A 6,272-nucleotide genomic window follows, 5' to 3' on the forward strand; every position below is an offset into this window, starting at 1 on the left:
ACATTAAGTAAATGAAAATGTGCAGAACTTTCTGGAATTAGCCATGATCATGCGAGTAATAATGTCCATTTGCTATTCAGGATCTTGCTGGATTAAAAGAAAGTAATTACTCAATGAGTATTCTGGCTTTTTTTAGAGTGTTTGATATTGTTTATCGTTAATTACTTGAAATACAGCACACGTTCTCTCAATTCCTTGTTGTGGATGTGTGCCATCGAGTCCACTCGACTCATAGAGACCCTGCAGGACAGAGTAGAACTGCCCCATAGAGTTTCCAAGGCTGTAATCTTTACAGAAGCAGACTGCCACATCTTTCTGTCTTGCAGTGGCTGGTGGGTTCGAACTGCTGACCTTTCAGTTAGCAGCCGAGTCCTTAACCACTATGCCACCAGGGCTCCTTTCTCAATTCCTAAACGCATTGATTTTTATAAACAGAGACATAATATATTGCAGAATACACTGAAATAAATGTTTAGAGAAAGACTCTTGAAGCATTTTCCCTTAAAACAATTTGTGCTTATAGGAGGAACTAGAGAAATAGAAATAACAGGTAATGATATTAATATCTAATGATTCATCACTGAGTCAAATTTAAACATTTATAAATAATAAACACATATTAGAGAGTTTTATTTGTCAAAGAACATTTACTCCACATAACTTATTTCTAAGAACTAGCCACTATAGTTAACATAAAAGGTATGTCACTGTTACTGGACCAATCACCCACCTTTTTAAAAAATGCTTTTGTCTTTATTTTAATGTTTAAATGATATGTAGCTTTATTCCATAACTAAGAACTAGTCAGTATATTTAAAGTTTTATAAATGCCTTTGTTTTTATACCTTAAATGGAATATTTCTGAAGTATTTGAAAGTACTTTTGAATTATTTTTATGAAGCTAAAAGTTTACATGTAGTACTTCCTCCATATTTTGCAATTAGGTGTTAAGCTTTTAACTCTTTATTTTGAACTAATTTTAGCCTTACAGAAAAGTTACAAAAATAGTATTTATAAAGAAGAAAGTCCTCTAATTAAACAATGCTTGCAAAAAATTAAACTAGGGAGTGGTCCTCGGACTTAACCAGTTGAAGATCTTTGTTAATTCTTGACCTTTGAAGAAGATGAACCACAAAAACTACCCTATAAGTAATATATTGTAAAGCACAAATGAGTGGCAGAGATAATTTGAGTATGTCTGCTACCCAGATCCTCCATCATCCAATTAATTATTCTGTTTTCATAAAATAAATAATTTTTGAAATTTTTAAAAGGGCTTACTTTTTGAATAAGTCCATATTTTACTTGATTTTACTCTCCTGAGAAGTCTACAGTTTAAAGATGTGTGTGCCTGATGCTTCTCCAAAAGAAAAATAAATTATTCAGACCCAGGGATTAACTGATACTGCTTCCTGATACCTTGGGCATTTGGGCATTTAATAGATAGATGTCCTCTCCTCCTCTGTGCCTCTTTATGTCTCTGTACAGGCCTGATTAGGAAGATCAACTCATTTCATGAAAAGTCTATGACGGAGGGCAGAAGCTGAGCCTGGACCTGAATTTTGACCATAGCACTACAGAGAGAAACTGCTCATGGCAAATGTAGCTGTACTTTCTTGAACAGACAGTGTATGATTTAATTCTTTAACTAGCTAGGTACATAATCTCAGTCTCTCCCATGATGAGACATTATTTGTGTGCTCTTTTCTAAGAGTAGATAAGGATATTGAACAGAAATCCTTGCACCAAGTTCTTCAGTAATTGCCAGAGCAAGATAGATACATAAAATGAGGTTTTTTTATGTTTAAATTCTCATTTCTAAACACCTCTATTAACATAGCAGATTTGAGTTGCAACCATCCCCCTAATAAAATATGAAATCTTTAAGGCTGTGAAGCATTTGTAAGTAATGGATCCTTTAAATATCCATGAACTTTACTCTAAAACTTATAAGGAGAAACAATAATTGCTTTATATAACCACTGATACCATTTTAGCATTTGATGAAGATGTTAATTTATGGTTGGTTAGCAGTTTATGGCTCTCACTAGTTTTTTAGTTTGGTTCACATTCGAAATCTATTTTTCTTCTTTATTTTAATCTGAGACAATTATATAAAGAGATGGTTATGTTTTATCTAAAATGTATCATTCCACTATAGCATTTCAAATTATTCACAGATCATAGTTCTTATATGTGCATGTATGAATTTAAAAATACAGCAATAAAATGCTTGAAACAGACCATAAATTTGCTTCATATTTTATTGCATCTCTGAATCAGGTTGGGAAGACAAGGGCAACTATGGTCTTTGGGAAAGAATTAACTCTTTCCCAAGCTGGGAAAGGAGGATGCTATCACATTGTGCATAATTAAAGGCAACTTCCCATCAAAGCATCCTGGTGATTTGTAAGATTGGTTTGCTGCTCATCTATGTAAAGGAGGAGGGGGAGACCGAGGGGATAACTGCAAAACCTTACTTTCTTTTTGCAGTCTAACCTTTGCAGTCATTTCTCTTCCAGAGCTCCCTAATCTGTATTGTCTGAATTAGAGAATACCGGTGGAGGGAAAGAAAGCAACCCACCCACCCACACACACACCCACACACACCCCCACACACACATACACATTTGGAGTACCTGGTAATTTTGCAATAGTCCAGAAAAGTCTCCTGGATCGAGTTAAGCCCAGTAACTTAGAAAAAATGGTGGAATGTAACCCAAATCAAACCTCAGGGAAGGCGAGCAAAGTTTCCCTGCCGTGTGAGGAAGTGAAGAGCTCTTTGGGGTTTAAAACAGGAAAGCATTCTCAGAATTCCGGGTTTGGCGCGCGTGCGGGGTGCTCCTTAGAATGAACCCACCTGTCTGCGGGGGTGCAGGTGACAACCCGCTCTAGTGCCACTCTCCTAAAGAGTCTGAAGTTCGCTATTTGTCCCAAGGAACCTGGAGGTTCGACGGCAATTGCGCCCTCAGGAGGGACCAGGAACCCCGGTCCAGGGGAAGCCGGGAGAAGGGGTGCTCTGAGGCTGCCATTCCGAGTCCCTCCGGAGACGCAGCGCGAGCAGAGGGGTGCGGTGGGCACGAGTGTGGTAGTGGTCATTCGGTCCGTCTGCACCCCAGGACTGGAGGCCCTGCGGGGAGGCGCCCCCTGCCTCCTCCGCTCTCCCAGGTTCCCCAGCACAAACACTCGCCCTGGCCCCGGTGTAGACCAGGCGCCTGGTTGTCCCGCACAGCCTACAGACCAGGGTTCTAGTAAACACACCCAAACAGATCCAAAGAGCAAGAGATCCGGCGAGAGTGGGAAAAGACTCTCACACTGAGAGTTGTGTTTCTCTTAAACTGAACTTACTTTCTTCTGGTTTTCTCTCCTGTGCCTCCATCCGCTGAGCCTAACGTTTGCTTTAACGGACCAGATTTCAATCAACCTGCAGCTCATTAGCTTGGCAAATCCAAGGGCATCCGAGTTCTAAACGCTAACAGGGAGCGCGCAGGAGACGGGCTCATTTATTTTGCCGGCACTACAACAACCACAAAAACTGTCAATTGACGTAAAGCTTCTTGGCACGTGGATAATTTAATCTGACCTGCATTTTAATGAAAAGAAGAGGTATTTTTTCTGATGTTTATACTTTGCCATGTAATTTTGTTTAGCAGCACCGTTGTGTAGTTGACCTCCTCCCTTTCCTTCCCCTTCGGAATCCCATTTTCACTCAAGATTTTACTAAGCAGCCTCCCTCGACCAGAATTCATTACCTCCTGCCTTTCAAGCGCACACTTTCGGGTCTCCACTGGCTCCCTCGCTCCGCCGGGCAGAGTCGCCACAACGCGCTGCCAGCTGGGAAGCGAACTCTCATCATTATTTTTCAAAGTCTGGGAAGTGTATTATCCTTTTTGCTACTGGTAATTAGTTACCATAGCATCTAATACGTAAATGTGCCCAGAGCACACCATTAACAGTTAAACGGAGGATTCAGTTTAACACATGATTGTATCTTTCATAAGTCATTACATTGGAAAAGTCAATGCCATTCAAGCCGGAGCAATCGCAAGGGTCCGGGGCGCGTGGAAAGATTCGGTTCCGTCGGTCCAGACCAACAGTGCGTGGAAAAGGGCTATCTGGAAACCTCGACTCTCCTTAGTGGGCCCACCCTACTCCGCAGTCAAGTTAGGGTGGGTTGTGGATGGGGTAGGAGGGAGTGAAATTTAAAGGCCACACAGGGTCTTGAAGGGAATGTACAGCTGCGGAGAGCCGAGAGCGCATCGAAGAGCGCGCGCGCGCGCACACACACACACACACACACACTCACTCACAGGAACCACTCGGGTGGAGAAGGAGCGGTGACTAGAGAGCTCTTGGAAGACGATCATTTGCTGCTCCTGTACAATTAGATGCAAAGCTGACGCCCCCGTAGGTGCCCAGAATGAACCTGGAGATAGGACTAAAAGGCCAAGTGGGACCCTGAGTCCTTGCTCAGCTTCATCTGCCCACTCTCAGCTCCCTGAGGAACATGAACAGCGGGATTGGCCTGCCGCGGGGGCGTCAGGGAGGAGCCCCTCAAGCACTATGGATGCCGGAGAAAGTTGCCGGCCCAGGCCAAGGTAGCCTGGAAGATGCTGCAGTCCTTAGGAGCCTGGCTGTCTGACCCAAGGGCACTTGGACAAGAAAACACTGTTGCTCAGTCACCCAGTCCCGACGTGGGTGCTCCATACCGCACGGGGCATTTGGGGCCCATTGGTGTGTGGCCAACTCTCCAGCCTGGGCGAAACTCAGAGCTCAAGCCTCAAAATTCCAAGAAAGCGGCCGGGTTTTTGCTGGGCAGGGGAAGAGCGCTCTCTTCAACCACCGGTTCCTTCTTTCTAGCTGCTGCTGCAGAAGCTCTAGAAAGGTTGGGATTAGAGCAGGGAGCGCCACCTAAGTAAATCCCCGAAAACCCCTCTCCAGTTTCCTTCAGATTGCCTGGATGTGTCCCCCAAACCACACACTGGCTAACTCCTAGGTTTGGAAAAAGGGTTGCAATTATCAAAATGAAAGTGAATATTATTAACCCTGCTACTTTCAATAAATGTACCTACTCTTCTGACATTCCAGTTTGGTCAGCATTCCCTTCCCTCACCCCCCCCCCACCGCCCCCAGTTATTTCAAGTCTATTTCAGGACTAAGACTCTAGGCTGAGCTATTAAAGGGTGAGGAGAGGGTAAACATTACTTTTTCTCCTAAAGTTCAAGATTGTTCTGTACAATTTCTAATAATACTTGAACAGCACAGAGGTTACAGAGGAAGTATTTTAAGGAAGCTTTCTTAATGATAAGAAATATTAAGCAGCAAATCTTGCAGCAAATTGTGTCCCCTACAATGTTAATATGCAAAAGAGAGAAAAAAAAAATTCGACTGGTGATGGCTGTGGTTAATTCCTAATCAGAATGATGGACAGCAGGGCCAGAACAATACAAACTAATGGCTGTGTTGCTGATCACTTTACCCCTTGATTAAAGACACACAATTATGGCGCAGAACAGTGTCGTAATTATGTTTCTTAATCACATCCAGGAGGTTTAATTGCCTTAACGATGTGTTTCATTAAATGAATTTAGGTATTATAGTCGACAGTTTTCATACACAGTTGTTTTCAAATTAACATAATATTAGACATCGTCATGGAAATTGTTTTAATAATCATAATTAGACGCACCCAGGCTTTGTCTGGTAAATGCTCAGAGACGGGTCTCCTTCTGCCTGGGGGCTGCCCTGGTCTCTTCCCTCCCTCTACCTCCACCACCAGTGTGGGAGGGCTCCAGCTTCAAGGCCCTTTGCTGTTATGTTTTCTGAAAAGTTACAGGTTCTGATTAATCTTTTTTGATGGCAAGTGGAGCAGAAAATATCCCTCATCACCCCCTACTAAGTCTGATGGCATTTAGGGATATCATTATGCACTGAGACTATACAGGCTAAAATGCATTTAGCATGCCGGGTACAGCAAAAACACTGTAACTTCTTCATCCTCATCACAATCACCACCACCACCACCACCATCTCTTCTGCAACCTCTACCACAATAAAAATCAAACCTTCAACACTTGAGGGCAATATTAAGGTCCAACAACAAGACTATACATTCTATGACAGAATCAACACCCAACCCAATCCAAACATAGTCCCTAAAAATTTCATTAACAAGCAACACTAGAAAGTTCTAAGAATCTCCATGGGCATTGTTTACACTTAAAATTCAATCTAGTTGATGTTCTGTCACAAAAAAAAAAAAAAAAAAAAAA

Source organism: Trichechus manatus, unplaced genomic scaffold (assembly GCF_000243295.1).
Source record: "Trichechus manatus latirostris isolate Lorelei unplaced genomic scaffold, TriManLat1.0 scaffold00018, whole genome shotgun sequence".
Taxonomy (NCBI): Eukaryota; Metazoa; Chordata; class Mammalia; order Sirenia; family Trichechidae; genus Trichechus; species Trichechus manatus.